Source organism: Trichosurus vulpecula, chromosome 1, assembly GCF_011100635.1.
Source record: "Trichosurus vulpecula isolate mTriVul1 chromosome 1, mTriVul1.pri, whole genome shotgun sequence".
NCBI lineage: Eukaryota > Metazoa > Chordata > Mammalia > Diprotodontia > Phalangeridae > Trichosurus > Trichosurus vulpecula.
Genome location: NC_050573.1, coordinates 279944601 through 279962514, shown reverse-complemented (window position 1 = coordinate 279962514; position 17914 = coordinate 279944601). Strand labels below are relative to the sequence as shown.

At 42.8% G+C, this 17914-nt stretch overlaps 1 long non-coding RNA gene across 1 annotated transcript; it reads right to left on the bottom strand.

Moving 5' to 3' along the window:
• Positions 1-3289: 3289 nt before the first annotated feature.
• LOC118842865 lies at positions 3290-11933 on the bottom strand. Its single transcript, XR_005009881.1, has 2 exons — positions 11703-11933; positions 3290-6867 (listed from the first exon to the last, which is right to left on the bottom strand). It is a non-coding gene; the product is annotated as an uncharacterized LOC118842865 (long non-coding RNA).
• Between the last annotated feature and the right edge of the window lie 5981 nt (positions 11934-17914).

Genomic DNA, 17914 nt, shown 5'->3' with positions numbered 1-17914 from the left:
TAAGTAACATGCCCCAGGCCACTCAGAAAGCAAATGCCTGAGGCAGGCAGGAAGGTATTGCAAAAGTGGGTACTGAATTATGCAGAACCTTCTTTTAACATTTGTACAATTCACTGAATTGATTTTTTAGATTTAATATTTTACTTCTCATGAATTGAGAAAGTGACTAGATATGATAAAACCAGGGTTTTCTATGTAACATGATGGTCATTATTTGTATTTTTTTATTTGTAATGTTTTTTGTTTGATTTCTTCTAAAAGTACTGTGACAATAGGTTGAAGAAGCCCAAACCTACATGGATACCTTTATTTCTTATTTGGTTAACTATGGATACTCTCAGTAAAAAAAAAAAAAAATGAGTTAACAAAGAGAAAAGTAAATGTACATGTTCTTTTTGGAAAAGGCAAAGAGACAAATGAAATTTGAATCATTTTTTACATTAACACATTTAAAGGTAAAGATTATTATATGTTTGGGGATAGTCATTTTCTAATTTTATCTTTTTTCATTATTATCATTTTTATCATTATTCTTTTAACATTATTCTTTTCACTTTTAAAAATAACTTTATGTGTCTAATCAAATTCCACTTATTTTTTTACCAGAAGTCTTAAAAATCATGATATATATGTACAAACACATGCTACATATTCATATTTGTTCACTTAAAATAACTGGAGAATTGGGTTGTTGGGTTTTTTTATCTTTAGATTTAATTTTCCTGTAAGGATTTTTAGTTAAAACTATCATTAAAAATATCATTAGATAATATTTCATGCAGACACAATCTAATAAGCAGAATTTTATTTTTACAAAATTTATGTAAACTAATGACTTTTAAATTATGTGCTCAATAAATGCACTTCATTACATCAGCAATGATATATTTACCAAGATGCAGTTATTTATTGCAGAGATGATGTGTTTAGAGTACTACTAAAATTGAGTTATATAACATTAAGGTACCACGTCTGTACATATATTCCCATTTAGATAGGGCATTTAAACATACCCACATAAAAGTCTAATAAATGTTTTCTCCCCTAATGTTTAGCTCCTTCTATGAGATGTTTTAAAAGAAAACATTTCAGACCTACAGTTAGAATTTATTCTTAATGCCTACGAATGTTGCCATGTATTTCATCAATACTTCTGGTGGGTCTCATTCATCACTTTCCTCTCGTGTTTGTTAAAGAAGGTCCTTGTCCCAACTGTGTTTTGTTAGTGTAGCTAAATTTTACTGCCTCCACAGGTGAAAAGAATGCACGGGTTTAAACTGTGAATACTAAATAATTTTCCTGTATCAACACAGTCCATCCTTGATTTTCCCCCACTTTTTTTAACCATTTGGGGTTCTTCCATCTTTAGAATAAAAAGTCTATAGAAAAATCTCTCTCTCTCTCTCTCTCTCTCTCTCTCTCTCTCAAAAGCACACTTACCTGAGTTTTGGTATCTTTATTAGAATGCTTTTCAGAAACAGGGGCACAAGCTCACTGGGTTTTAGATGGACTCAAACCCGATTATCGTGTTGACTCCCCGCCCTCCGCCCCCTCCCGGCTCTTCCCAAAGGATCTGGTGAAACTTCCAGCGAAATCTTCTCGCTGTACTCACCTGAAACTCGACTGAAACGCGTCCTGTTACCCCCGCTCGCCTGTTCATTCCCTGGCCCCGTGCAAGCCCCGGGGAAGGACTGGAAGGGGAAGGGGAGATACAAGTTGGATTTGGCTGCAGCCCCAGGGGAAGACTGAAAACTTCCGTTCGTTGACCAATGACGTGTCACCACCACCCCACACCACGGGAGGAAAAAAAAAACCGTATTCCTCCCCGCCCCCGCCCCCCAAAAATCATTTTAGGTTGGTTAATCCTTTGCTTAACTTAAAAAATATATATAATGGATTGTTAAGTTATGGAAGTGAGATTTTTAAAAAGTGTTTAATGTTTCCTCATTCCCTTATTTTAATGTTTATTGTATCCCGACTCCTCAGGGCCTCTTGCCTTTATAGGCGGTGTCCAGCCTCTGTGAGGGCAGCAGAGGGCGCTATGACACTGGAGACTCCAGGTGTCTCATAGCTCATAGCGCGGATCTCCTTCTCCCCTGAAAGTTGTTGGCTTGTAGCAAAACCATACCCTATTTGTAATTCCCCGGTAGTGCTGTAATGATTTCATCTCGAGGGTGGGAGTGTGTGAGGGGGAGTAGCTCAGCTGCTTAAGTTGTCCCCAAGTTGTTCGGAGAAGCTTTAAACGAGAGTGGTGATTGCAGAAGGGCTTCCAAGGCAAACCTCAACGAAGTTCTCCCATTGGAAAGAAAGCTTTGATTGTTTTGTTGGTTTTTGTTTTTGCAAGACTGTTGAAGACATAATCTCGATAGTAGGAAGAAAAAAAAAACCGCGCTGGACATTAAACTCGATAATATTTTAAAGAAACAAAAGTTTAGTTTTAAAATTTAAACACTCCAGAGGAATAACTAAGCAGAATTTCTTCCTGTAATCAGATGATTGAATTACTTCCCTTTTAGGTAGCAAAAATTATGACCTATCTCAATCCTACACCACAAGTTACTTTTCTATTTAGGAAATAAGGTCAAGGTCGTTATTATTTTAACTAATGAAGTTTTCTGAGGAGCATACTCTGTTTGCTATAAAGGTACCGATAAAATGAGAAAGATTGGCCTTGTGTATATTATATAACGTGTATTACTGCACAACGTAGGTTTCGTTTTAGAGTTCTTATTTGGTTTAAGAATAAGGAATGGGTGATATATAGCGCTGTTTAAGCCACCAGAAGAGCACTGCAGAGGAATATAAGGGGTTGGATTAGAATTACTTCTATCAGAAGTGACAATTAATTTGATTTAACCCGGTTCCAAACGTGGATGCCCAGCAGTGCAGAGGAAATCCTGAAGCAAATCTATCGACTCTACTTTCAGTTGATTAAAGCAAAGATTCCCCTATGCACCTAATACAGCACAGAATCGGAGTCTTTTCTGGTCATCTCCTTTCCCTACCCTTCGTCTTCCTGAAAAAATGATTTAAAAAAAAATAAAATAGAAAAATAAGTACAATCCCCAATACGCAGGACTCTAAACAACCTGGCTTTAAAAAGTGTGAAGTCGACCAGTAAAAGAAAATCTGCATTGAGAAAAAAGCGAGAATCCCTTTGTTAAATGGAAAGAGATAAGAGACAAGCTTATCACAGGGCAGCTAGAATGCACAGTGTGCAAGGGATATTCTCTTTGTGTCCAGTTCATGGATAGTTACAATCTATATCTACTTTTACACAGTGCGTTGAGGTAGGTATTTGTAGACTATTACTTTATTTGCCTCTTAACAATACATATATTTGCATACCTTTAAAAATGTATCCAATGACATTAGGGTGGGTAAAAATAGATATTTCATTTACTGTTTCTTTGTTTAGTTGGGTCCATTCTTGGGGGGGGGGGAGGGCAGAGGGGACTTTTTGAATATATAAGTTCAGGAACATTGAGTTTCCCTGAAAGATCTAAAAAGGAGGTTTAAACACTACCCACATGCACCCTGGATCCCTGCTTTTATCTTAATCTCCTGCGTAAATTAGAAAATATTTCTTAGTCTCTATATATTACAGGGCTCCTTCTCTCGCTCCAAAATTCTTTCCAGGGTATTGAAGCAATCCACAGAATCCCTGGCATGATGATGTCGGATTTTCAAACATACCGCACTGCAGTCATGCTAGCAACCAAGGTTTGGAAAAGGCCGCTCCCTTTCATATGCGTTAAATTGCAGTCAGAATGTCATGGGGCTTTCTAGAAATACCTTTCTGCAGTATTTCTTCTGCATGTGAATATGTGGTGCGCCTGCGTGCTGAGACTGGCTCTTGGCGCATCCTCTTCTACCTCCCTCTAAAACATTATTGCCCTTTATGCGCATAAAGTAGATGAAATTCTGTGTGAGAGTTGGGGGGAATACTGGAAGATGGGAAGAGTGTGGACATTTAGGGAAATTTACATTATAAATACATGAATTATTTTCTTGACTTTATTAAACACTACTGGTTTGGGCTTGAGGAATTGGTTTCCTACCTTTAACATGGGGATAAATATATAAACAACATATGTATATATAAAAAGAATCTATGTATACATATATATGTAAATATTCTTCTCTTCCCTTTTCTCAATTCCTTTTTTTTGGGGGAGGGGCAATTTTCACATATAGTGAAGTGGACTGAAGGTAGGAGTTCTGCAACAGGGCATTGTATGTATATACACAATACATATACTCATACACACACGAGCGCATGCACACACACACACATAGATGTGTACACACATGCATTCATATACACACTATGCATGTGTGTATATATACATCTATGAGCTCTGCAAATTCGTGTATATACATATGTAGGTTAAAATATATGTATACATGTATCCGTATATAGACGGATTTGTAGAGGACAAAATAATAGAACACTGAGGAAATGCCAAGGCAACAAATAGTTTTCCTGGAAGTATTTACAAATAATGGGTTTCATGTCAGTTTGGGTAACCCTAATGTGATGTTAGAGAGTGGGGGAGGGGTGCTGCAGGCTCCCTCCCTTTTTATCTTTATTTCCTGAATAATCTAATTTATTGTTGTGTCCTGGGGCAAACTCCTGCTCCAGAGAAAGGGTCTGCCTGATTGTTCTTTTAATTGCGAGCCAAAGAGAAAGGGGCTATGGTCAGGACCACGGACAGCTCTGGGGGTAGGGTGGGGGGGAGGGGAAGACTGCTGTCACCTTTGCAGATCATCTCTGTTCCTTTCCTTTGTTCGCTACAGGCCCAGACTGAACAAAGACATCTATCAAGTCTCCCATTCTCAGCCCTGGATTTTCCTTTGGCTCCAGTGCCCTGGTGCGGAACTACTACCTTCTCACAATCCACCTCACTGTCTTCCAAATAAATTAATTTTCCGAGTTCTTCCAAGCTTTCTGGACTACAATTTTCCACCCGTTTGTCCCACTCCATTGAATTTAGCGGTCTGGCGCTTTGCGTTTGACTGCAAAAAGGAGGGAGGGTCCTCTTGATTTTAAGTTAGGCAAGGTCAATTCTACAAAGAAAACCACCAGCAAAAGTTTCACCCTAGGAGCGGTTTCATTGTGCCCCATGCATCAATCCATTTTAAAGGAGTAAGGGAATGTAGTAAGTACTGCGTCTTCTATAGATTGCACCTACTATAGGGTTCTTATTAGTTTATTTATTTATTTTTCCCTACTTACCCACTCTTGGATCATGGAGCAGAAACATTCCCTATGCTACTGGGGAAAAAATCCTTCCTAACAGCTAATAGTTGACTGAACATTCTCACATCCTGCATATTTGCCCTCCTATCAGCTGTGACAGAAAGTTCTTCTTTCTAATAGTTCGAAGAAAGACTTGCAGGTATGCAGATGTCAAAGTCTCACGGTTTCTACCTGGGTTTCAAGATTTGATTGTGGATCTTCCCCACAAAGCAATCGAGTCCATCTTTCATGTTGAATTTTTCCTCTCTGCCTCTAAGATGGGCTGGTGTCCTTCAAAATGTAGTTTTTCAGGCTCGGCTCTTGGCATTCACCGCGTGCCTTAATTGTATGACATTAAATCAAGGTCCGCTGTGAACACGGAGAGACAGAGTCTCTGATCTTTGTCCGGAAAGGAAATGACACACTGAGTTTGCCTCTCCTCATCTTTCCCTCCCCTCAAAGTAGTACTGTATACCCTTGTTCTGCATTCCCCATAGCTCCCGAGAGAGTGTAAATCACCGAGGCTGCTCTTGTCAGCGCTGGCCTCTGTTAGTTACCACATCTGTTAGTTTCACTGTTAATTAGTCTATTGAGGGAAAATGTACATTGTATATATGTATAAGTATTTGTCTATATTTCTCTATGCAAGTAATATACATATATTAAATCTAGGAATGTAAACTTACTTGTCTACATCTAGTTTTCAGATGACTACTTCAATGGAACTCAAATAGCCCTCTGTTGCTACTCTAATTTCTAAATCGTGTTATCCTCCGAATTAGTAATTAAATGAAACTCTCCACACTAGATCAATTCTAAGTTACTTTTGAGGAATGGAGATCTTTAGATGACTGCCACTTGTCTTGCAAAATACTTCTGACAATCTTGTTTGCTGCTCCCAGGGAAAAAAAATATGGCATCTAGGAAGGGGGAGAAAGAGATTGAAGAAAAAACCCAACACATATGTACATGCAGCCATGTCCTCTGGGTTAGTAAGATATTTTTTGGTTAAAAACTTTCGAGAGATGTGAAAATAAACAAGCGGGCTGGGTCATCTTTCTTTGTAATGCGAAAAAATTAACTTAAATGCACCTGCCTATGTCCCAGAGAGTATGGATAGCCCATCTGGCCTATGTTGAGGAGAAAGAAAGGAATGTTGAGGATAGTAAAGATTCTCTACTCCCCGCATAAATAGACCTCAAGTCCTGGAGCCACCTCGGGAGTCTATAGCTGGTGCAAAGAAGGGCGGCCTTGCAGGGTGCACACCTAGTCTGACTGCGGCAACAGTCAAAAGGAAGGAGCTCTGGGATGGAGGGAGGGGGTGTGTGAGTGAGTTGACCTCTACAGGCGGAGCTGGAGTTGCGCTTCAGGCGGGTGGAGGAAGATGCGCGGCTATTTTCATTTTGTCCACTGCGGCTCCATCCAGGCTCAGAGGAAATGGTTGTCTCCAGGTTTTCAGTGTCCAGAGGTTTTTCCCCACCCTGTAGTGGTAGTAGTAGTAGTAACACCAGCAGCAGCGGCGGCAGCAGCAGAAGCAGTAACGTTTATTGAGCGTGTGATTGGGACAGGAATGGGGTTTACAACCGTTCCTGTTTTGAGCATCCTAGATCCCCCTTAGCAAGCTCCTAGAAAATAGAAACAAAAGCAGCAGAATTAGAAAGAGGTGGAAGATAGGGCGGGGGGGGGGTGCGCCGAAATTGGGAAGGAAGGGGAAAGGAGACAGTGGGGGAATAGTAGGAGAAATGGGGTGGGGAGAATGTAACTCCACTCGGCCGCGTTACCTTCGCAGGCTACACCAGAGCCAAAGAGATCTGGAGGCAAACATTGTTGGGAAAGAGGAAGGGGACTTGCCGCGAGCGACCAGTTCTCCTCCCAAGTAGCCCAAGAAGGGAACGGAAGCGGGGTTCAATACAAGAACTCAGAGCCTGGCGTTCTGCTAAGGCGGGGGGAGGGGAGGGTAGGGGGGGCTGGCGTGGTGAAGATGAGCACGGAGCTGGGCTGCAGAAACCGTGGGGTGTGGGCGATCGATGACACAGCTGCAGCGAAACAAATGATTTTCTGGTCTTGGACCTTTGAAGCTCTACCGCAAACGGGAACCCAGAAGCAATGGTACTCCCCCCTCCAACCCTCACTCTCTCCATCTCTAGCAGTACCCCCATCCCTAGCTTGACCCCTCGCACCCAGCAACTCTCAGCCTTACCAACGCCACCCCTTTCTCACTAGGACCCTGTAAACTGCTAGACCTGCGCATTCCAGCAAGAAAATCGAAAGGATCGATCAGTGGAAAGCGGGAAACACCGAGATTGAAAGAAAACCCGAACCCTGCTCAAACCTGCAAGAGGCGGAAAGCGTATTCCAGAACAGCTCGGCATGTCTCGCAGAAAAGAGAAGGATGAAAGCCTTCCTGGGTAATAGGTGCTTTAGGGGTGGGAGGTGGAGGTGGGGGAGGGGTCGATTGGAGCAGTCCGGTCTTTCCCCCTCGCTTGCTGATCCAGAATTAGGGATTAATGGCTCTCTCCAGCCAAACAAATAAGGCATCTGCCTTCAGCACAAGAGGATTACACGGGGCTGCTGACGTCACCAGTCAGGCAGATGTTGGCTCCCAAAGTCCTGATCAGCTCTCTGTGTCCTTGAAACCAAAGAGAACCACAGAACGATCTCAGCCCCAAACAGCTACATCTCGATCTGCTAAAGGGCAAAGATCTGACCTCACAGCAGTCTTGGGCCACAACATCCGCTAAAGTAAATGAAGCAGTTCCAACTGTCCTCTTCATGCCCTCTAATCTTCTATGACAACCCAGGGACTGACTTAAGGAAGGGCAAAGTCACCCCTCTGAGCTGCCTAGTTTCCAAGTAGACCATAGAAGACATCTCTTCTGCAAGCAGCCTTAGCTCTCTCCTTGCCTCAGTGAGCAAACGGCTAAGAACAGAGCCATTATTCATTACTGGAGGACTACCAAACTTAGAGTAAAAGACACACACACACACACATACACACACACACACACACACACACACACCCCACCACCACCACCACCACCACCACCACCACCACCACCACTACCACCACCACCATCACCATCACCATCACCACCAAAATACAACAAAGATATTGTCATGTAGATGCCTCCCAAAATCAGAAGGTCTGAAGATTGAAATTCTTGATCTGCCTCTTTTCCACAAACTTCCTTGTCCAGTATATGGATTCATTTTATTTCTAGCCTTTCATGAATACCATCCCCTTATAATCTGTTTTCCAACTTAAACTCCATATCCTAATACATTAGACTTCAAAGAACAATTATGAGGCAAAGCGTACTATCTTACTAGACCTCACCAAGCCTTCAACATCATGCGGCAAAATGCTACCTCGTCTCCATTCAAATTAGTGATGTTCTCTTAAAGACATACATATGCAACACATATGTACATATATACACATATAAGTGTGTATACAATATATTTCCAAAGATGGATATAGTATAAGCTATGCCCAATTACAAGGCTATGGGTATTTAGAGAACTCCAGTTTAAGTCTAAAGACAAATCTTATAAGATAAAGAACACTTTTAAACCTCAGGTCTTCCCAGACCTGTTTTTGCTTTTAAATTAAAATAAAATCAACTTTAGGAATTTATATTTTAATTGCTTTGACAGGTTATTAGCCCTTCTCACCCCCACCCCCCAAAAGGAAGGCCTTTTCAGGCAATTCTCATGCCAGGTAAGAAAATTAACTAAGAGACACATGAAATTAGAAATTCAAATGACTATTTTTAACTGTTACACACTCAAGAAATAGAATAAACATAGGTGAAGTGTAGATGAGAAAAGGAAAACAAGTAATTTGGATGTTGACCAAAATACAGAAAACTGGCCTTCCAAACAGAGCTACTATTGAATCGAGTCTATGATTCAAGAAATGTCCCTATCAAAAAACAATCAGTGACTTTGAGTAGGTGGGGTGGGAAACTGATACCACAATACCAGGTGAAATATAAAAGATAACCCAGATGTGTAGCATCCAAAGTGCTATAAAGGAGAAGCAGTTTTATATATCTGGTTCATATTATCCTTGTCTGTCAAAGTGGCATTTAATTTTTCCAATTCTATGCATTATAAAATTCACTGATAAAAATCAATTTAATCTGAATGAGTGTCATTCAGCTAATGTAAGCCCAGAACGGTAGTTTTTTCTCCCCTCCCTTAAAGCTTAATAAGGGACTGTCTATAACTTGAATGAAGGGAGCTTAATTTTACTCCTTGTTTACTAATAACAAAGGAAGACATAATTGTATTTAATAAGGAAGTGTGTTATTTAGGGAAAAATAGAGTATTAGCAGTTCCTTAGAAAACAGACATACTCCTATTTCATGCCGCATAGAGGAAGGCTATATGGAATTTCTTTTATTATAATTTTTTAAAAGATTGTTCTGTGCTCATCAAGAGTTTTAAATGTCAACCTCAGTTTCGAATTCCCAGGGCATTCTACAGCGAGTACAGCTAATATTAGTTCGCTGTCCATGGTTTTGATCCTCTTGAGGGAAGATGCTAGTGGTACATCTTATAAAATGTAAATCACAATGCTTCTGCACGAATTCGATTACCCAACATTTTAACGTGGTGTCAAAAGGGAGGGAAATACATTCTAAAGGTTCTCTCCCTTGTCTCAGTTTTTTTTTTTCTTTTTACAATATTTACTTCTGAATTGAGAAGCTTGAAAACAGAGGGGAAAAGTTTGAATTTGTTGGTAATGCATTATTTTAAAGCCCACAGAACTGCACCCCCACAATTCAAGAATGCAATGTTATGTAGTTAACAGCGACAACACTTCTAAGAACAATTCCCTTTTCCCCTCACATAACACATTTATACCTTTCTCGCTAGTTTTGAACATGATTTATCACTTTGTGACTTAATATTTTCATAAAAGGTAACAGAATAAGAATTTCAAGATAGTCAGATTTTTAAAATATCAACAAAGCGTTAACATCATTAATACTCCACCACCACCCCAACACACACCCTGCAATTTCTTTTATAGCCAAATAAAGAAGGCATGTATTGTGGTCTAGAGTGCTACTTAATAATGCAGTCTATCTGAAATAAGACTTCACCCTCGGTTTAAAAACAAAAGAATAATCACAAGAGTGGAATTTAAGCTTCCCGGGTGTTTCCTAAAAGGGGAGGGAAAGAGGAAGGAAAGAAACCTCTGAAGCGTTTAATTGCTGATCAGTCTTTTAGCAGCTTTATATTTCACCATAGATGATTATGAAAAGAATGAAATACATGTATGTGTGTATACACACACACACACATATTATGTTATGTATACTTTTAATCTCCAAAGAGCTGGAAGCCCTTTGTGAGTTCTCTTGGTGGTGGTGGTGGTGGGGGGAGGTTTAGAACAGCCCGAGAAGGGTTAGATTCCAAGTTTAGCCTAAGTGCCCCTGGTAGAGGTTGATAACAATAGCAGAATGAGAAGAAAACGGGTTCATTCAAAAAGTGAGGTCCCAACGCCAGGCCACGGGACTGAGCCTCAGCAATTCACACTTTTCCAGGCAGTAGGAGGCTCCTTTCAAAAGAGCCCAGAAGTATTTAGGACTTGGGGGAAACCCTTGTACCGGAAGAAAATGGCCTAAACACAATAGGACTCGCCATTTTCTCTTTGCGAAGCACAAAGCCCTGCACAGCTTCAGCACCACACAAAGAGAGCGTGGGCCGGAGGAATTCTTTCACATTTTCAGGAGGCAAAAATGATCTTAGAACGAACAAGAGTCAGCCTTCTTGGGTTCCCAGACCCACGCTTGGACCCCCCTACCCCCCACCCCATGCCATTCTCCCCCCCCCCCCGTTGCCCACCCCCAAAGCATTTACCAAGGATAGGAAGAAACACATCAAAAAGCTCCTATCCAACTTAAACCTTGCAAAGCAAAGTCCGATAAAATACAAATAAACTCGTAATAGGACACGACCCTAGGTCCACTTCAGGCTGGAAGAATCTGAACTTTGCCCCCCACTTCTATACCCCCTCCCCTCCTTCTCTCCCGCTTTCTTCCAGTCAGAGCCAGGGAAGCCAAGAGCTTAGAGACGAGAGCAGAGCGATTTTTGTCTCCGAAATCCTCCCATTGCCAGAAACCAACCTTGCAGAGCGGAGAATATGTAAGTGGCTCTACGTGGATGCCGTGGACCCCAGGAATATCCTGGCATTGTACTCAGCTTGCCCACCGCAGTAAGAGACCTGCGCAAAGAGGTCTATTTCTCCCACTGTCCAAGAAAGCGAGTGCTCTGTTCAGCATGCCTTCAACTGAAAGGAACAATTAGCGCATCGCTGGCAAAAAGTACAAGCCCCTGCAAATAAAAATTCCTAAGACACAACTATGTACAGAAGAAAAAAACAAACGAACACACACCCGGTCTTGCGGCTCAGAACAGCGGTAATGCAGGAGAAGATTGTACTTACAGCCAGTGTTAATTTGGGTAATCCTCATCCCAGTTTGTTTTTTTGTTTAAAAATGATTTGTTTTTGCACATCCTCCACGGTTCAGAACGAACGAAAACAAAAATCTTGTCGCGGGAGGGGGTGGGGGTAGGTGGGGAATCTAGTTTTTTCATTGTCTGAGCTCTACACAAGCAGCCGAGGGGAAGACACGCATTGCTGTGTGTGTCTTCTCATACTTTCTGCTTGGAATTCAGAAACTCTCAGCTCAGTAAAGCAGAGCGCTCTCTCTCTCTCTCTCTCTCTCTCTCTCTCTCTCTCTCTCTCTCTCTCTCTCTCTCTCTCTCTCTCTCCCTCTCCCTCTCTCTCTCCCTCCCTCTCTCTCCCTCTCTCTCTCCCTCTCCCCCTCTCCCCACTCTCTCTCCTTCTCTCCCCCTGTCCTCTCTCTCTCTCTCTCTCTCTCTCTCTCTCTCTCTCTCTCTCTCTCTTTCCCTTCCTCCCTCCCCTTTCCCTTTCGTTTTCCCTTTCCCCTCCCTCTCTCCCTCTCTCTTCTCTCTTGCTGGAGCTCTCCCCCCCTTCTTTTTTTTTTTCAAAAGAGGGCAGGTCGCTTCCTGCATCCCAATGAGTTAAATCAGTCACTTTCCTGCTCATGCATCATCAGCCCCTTTAACAACCCGGGGGCTGAAGGCACAAAAGAGCATTGAGCTGCCTCAGATTTGTGTAGAAGGCTTGTCCTTAATTTGTTTTTGGAGTATAATTAAATCATGTATTTCAACCAATATAAAAATACCACATCCCTAACTTTAGCAATTGAACTACTAAGTGTAACCTTTCAAATAAATAGCTTTGCCTGCTCCTCTCCTTAGCCAGAGCCTGAAACTCCACAATGGACAAGTCCAGGTTTTTCTCCCATCACGACCTTCCCCCTTCCTCACATCAAGGTCATATTCATACAATCCACAATTGCTTTCCAATGAAGCTTTATATCAGCACCCTATCTTAGAAAAAATATTACAAGCTTCTCTAGATATATATGTACGTAGTAAATCTGAAACATATATATATATATATATATGTATATATATATATGAACACGGTCAATACCAGACTTTGGGGGCTTGCTAAAATCAAAAGCTTTGGTGTGTGGTTTCCCCTTTAGTCTTTTCCTCCCCACCCCCAGTCTCCCACCCACCCGCAAAAGACTGGCGGTTTGTAATGCTTTTCTGTTTGGTTTCTTCAGACGGATATGTGCCTTACTGGGCAAAATAGCCTGGCTGGCCTTCCTTACTGTCAGGCCCATGTCTGAGGCCTATAGTCCTAGCCCTACCTAAGGAGATGATCAGAGAAATGCTTCTCACTTTTTTTTTGTTGGTGTATATGGGCTTTCTCTAACCCTTTCTCACTTTTATTCTTCAAGATCTGAAGAAGATAGTCAACAAAGAGAAGCATTGACTTCTTGAGGGTTTCCCTCTCCGAAAGGAAACCCAGCCTAAACTATATAAGAGGGTAAGTTTTCAAGGAATGGGATCCGGGTTCTGATTGAGGGAGAACTGATTTTATGGTTAAATAGCATTCTATTCTACCCTTACCCCCGAGCAGTTTCAGAATGGGGGTGGGGTGGGGAATGTGGAACTGTTTCCTTAATAAAGAGGCTCCTGTCCAGTTTAAGTTGCTGAGTGCCATGCCTGGGAATCTATAAGATTGGCATTGTTTTCCTCTTTGTTATTTGTCTTAAACCTATTTCCTAACTCCCCACCCCCCATCCCAATCTCTTGATGCCAACTGTACTTCCTCAAATAGGCTGTAATCTGACTGTAAGAGATTAAAAAACCCAAGATAGCTGCAGTTAGGATCACCAAAAGGAAACAAAGACACATTACCACAACCACCACAACCACCACCACCACTACCACCACCCCCCAAGTTCCCTGGCTCCATACTGGGGCAGTGTTTCCTGAGGCCTTGCTTCACCTTGAGCATTGTAGGCAATATAGCTGTAGTGACATGTACTGTGCAGATCTTACTGCTCCCTGGTCAGAGGCATCTGTTCGAGAAATTCAGCAACACGGAGATGAGAGGTCTATTTGCAAAAGCAAAAAAATCGTAAAAATAAAAGAATGATAACTCCAAACAACAGCTATAACTACAAACAAAATAGCCACCAGCAAGTCTAACAAGAGTGGTAATAATCCATGATCCCAGTCTTTTTGATCCGAACTTCCCAAACCCAAACACTGCTGCTCATTCCGCAGTTGTAGAGGAGGCTAAGGCCCAGGGCTGCTCCAGTTTTATTATCAGAAAGAGACAATGATTTCTTTGGGGACAGAAGGAGTCTGTATTGTCCACCTGCCTGTATCTTTCACTGAATTTAGTTTGTCAGTTTTTCACTTATTGAACCAGGGTGTGTTACTGTAGAGCTTGCACAAGATCTTTTCAATGCCTGGATGAAGAAAGGTCATTTGTCTAGCACCCCATCTTCCCTGGGCTGGAGAGCATTTTGTGTGCTTAAGCAAGACAATGCCCTTAGATTCAGCTAGAAGGGCATGGCTATATGGGCTTAAGGGCTTTAGGCGACCCTGTGTGCACCCTTTATCCCTTCCCTCCTTCCCCCCTCCCCCCTTGGCTTTTCAGGGCAGTAGCAATCTTCACTTCATCTCCTCTTTAGGTTTAACTTTAGAGGGAAGAAAATCAGCTTCAACTGATAAAATTGATAAGGAATCACAAAGAAATGTAGACAGGGAACACAGTTCCCCTAAGCTGGCCTGTTACCCTATATCGGATTCTACTTTAGGGAAGGATGGCAAAGAAAAACAGCATGAATTTGGGAGACAGGGAACAAGAAAATGTCTGAGGACATAAATTTGGCTCTCTTTCTTCAAGCCCATCCGTTTACCAAGCAGATGGCTCCATGAAACATCTGTAATGCTTCTCTCAGAACTACATAGCCTTGTGTGAGATGGGAGAGGGAGAGAGGTCAAGCTGGCCTGAGAGCTGTGTTTTACAAATAAGTATATCACCTGTAATCTCCTTACCTCTCCTCTCTAACCATGTGGGGGCCTCCAACTCCACCCAGTTCAGGTTCCCAAGCTTTTCCCTTAATACATTCTGAACAGAGAACAGCAAGATTCGGCAGCATAGGTGTCATGGCCAAAGCACTGGGCCCTCAACCCAGGCTGCAGCTGAGCTGCCCAGCCTGTGGGGGCCAAACACTCTTCTAGACAAAACACAAGAAATTTACTCCTAGACTAGCCATTAATTTTGGACTTTCTTTCCCAGGCCACTGATTTCAGAATCTTTTGCCCTAGCACTACAAAGCTTTAGCTCCTAGAGCATCAGCTTAGAGCCTTGGCCCAGAGCTTATGAAAATGTAACCCAACTCATTGCCAGAAGTTGTTGCTAATTAGTGGATAATAAACTTCTGTAGCCAGGGCACAAAAGTCTTTTAAAAGTGCAAAGGTGTTCTTTGTTATGGCATCAGAAGAAGGATTAGCATATCAATTGGGCTAGGGGACCTGACAAAGCCCCCTCCTCCCCCTCCTTTCCCCCTGGTATTCCCTCCTTCTCCTCCCTAACCCCTCCCCATTTCTTAAAGTTTTAACTGAATTTAGCTTTCCTGAAAGGGAAAGGCTGTGGTCTCTGAGTAAAGCAGACAACCACAGTATAAGCTTCTTGCTGCCCCCATACACCATAATGTGGACCTATAGCCCTTCTGCCTCCCCATGATGGGGCCCCTCTTTTGCTGAGGGAATGAATGGAGGAGGAAGAGGAGGAGGAGAAGGAGGAGGAGGTTGTATATATACGGGGGATGGGCAAGCAATGGTAGCTATGGTATTACTGCTGTGGGGTCAGTTGTCCACTATGATTTAATTGAAATTGTGAGATTTAACTTTTTGTAGAGACATGACCCACCGGGGGAAAAAAAAAGGTGTGTGTGGGGATGTATCTTGGGTGACCCTGGCCTGGACCTTTGTATCTAGCCATCATTTAGGACAGAGCATTAGTTCTCCCACCACCCCACCCCCACTGCCACCACCCCAGTTCATAGTCCTCTGAGATCCTTCCTGGATTGCACAGTTGGGTCTACTGATCCAACCTCTCTCTTCTGGGTCACCCTAGAGAGGCTTGAATTTACTATTTGGCTTTTTAATATGAAAAAGTGTAGCTGTTGCTCTACCTCTCAGTGTTCTTTTACTCCCAATGCCTTACTGTGGTGGGAGTAGGTGAGGTGTGGAGAAGAAAAGATCAGAGGTTTTCCTGCCCAGTCTCAGCTCTGCCCCAGGTGCCCATGTGGTTCTGAGTTCCTGCTTAATAGGATGACAGTGCCTTCACCAGATACTGGGATGTGGCAGGGGAGGGGAAGAGAAAATGCTGAAAACAGGCTCAAGAAGGGCCACAAAATCTCCACGAGATCTCCAGCTGCCCTGGTGGCTTTGTTCCAGAACTAACAGGAGTTAATTTTTTGGTAAGGCCAAAATTACATTGTGACTTCAGCTCCTTCCACACTCTGGCCACTGACTGTGTGTGCCAATCCTGGCTGCCTGTTGCCAATAGCTTGCAACGAAGTACCCAAAAATATAAAATCATCATTGCATATGCAGGTAAAGGAAAATAATGAACCAACCCTCCAAAATCAAACTGGGCCAGCAGCCAGACCCCAGCACCCTAAAAGAGCCAATGCTTGCTTCTGGGTTGGAGTGTGGAATCCGAATGGGGCCAGAGAAGTTGTCACAGGGACTTGGGGCCTGTCAGGGTGTAATCATAGCCAATTCTTGTGAGTCTGGGTGTGAGGTCTCTTCAGCCATATTGTGATACATATTCTGGTCAAGAGGTGAGGTGAGGAAGGAGAAGAGCCGAGACGAGGGAGAAAAGTGAAGGAAGTCACTGGCTTGCTCCTGCTTTGGGGCTATACCAAAGAGATGCTGCATTCCAGCTATACTTATACCATGATTGTGCTGCCGCCGCCGCTGTCACTACCGCCGCTGAGGTTGCTACTGCTGCTTTTTCTGCTGCTAATGCTGCAGCCCAAGTTAGGGGAGGGGAAGTCCACAGAGCCGCCGAGATGGCTTACTACACTGTCCGCTACATTCAAGTACAACGTTCATCAGCCGAACTCACCTCACCAATCCCAGCACTCATTCCTCTTCAGCTTTCCCAGTTAGAGAAACACATTTTCATCCCTTCCTTTTCTGCTCAGCAGCATCGTCCACTGCCCTATAAATGCGTTTCAAATAAAGTAAATCTTTTGGGTTCTCTTCCCTCACCCTTTCTTTACCACTTCACACTCCACTCCATGATGGCATTGAGGGAACCCAGATTTAAAACTCTAGGAGTTTTCCTTAAAAAAAAAAAATCTATATTTGCCCTGATAGGAAGGGTAAAAAAAAAGTGAGGATAGCGTTTCCCTAAATGCAGAACATCAGAGAAGAATCTGAAAAGAGCTTTACTTTCCCTGCAAAATCTCCATTGTTGTTTGGCAAACAATGGAAGCTCTGGGCGACTGTGGGGCTGTGAGAATGAATAGACAATCGGCAGGATGTGTGCGGGTCAGTGCTCGGGGTCCCTGTCCTAAAGCCCCTTTCTCAGCTTGCCACAATAAACCAGCACAAGGTTTAGTCTTTGCTGGGTCACCGGCCATCTTCTATTATTCAACACTTCACAACAAAAAACACTTATTAATCAGCGCTGACCATAGGCCCCTTTTGAAACAAGAGAAGGGGAAAGGGGAGGAGGGGGGGAACAAGAGAAAAGAAGGATTGAGAAACTCTGAACAGATCCTTCTAAAGCCAGAGCAATCCTAGGGTACTTTCTCCAGTGGGCAAAGTTTATTTGACACAACAAAGTTTCTAATCAGGCCACCGAGAACTGGATTTCCCCCCATATGCCTTACTCTCTGTTCCTTCCCTGTCTCTCACTCTGAAGATGATGGAGACTTTGTTGCAAGGAAGGATGGCTTTAGGTCACATTGGTAAGGCATGATTTGAAACATCTAATTGCTATTGGAAGAGGAGCCTGTTTCCCAGATGGGCCTCCACTCTGGAGATGGTGCTGAGACGACTTTCCAGGCACCGCTGTGCGCACACAGCTGATGGATGAGGTGTCAGGCCAGGAGTTGTTTGTTTGAGGACTTGTTTCAAAATGGTAGGAGCAGTAGTCCAATGTGCTAGTTATTGGCTATACTGAATGCTGTCTCTAGATTTGTTGCTTCATGTTGTTTCAGCTAGGATACATTAAAGGAC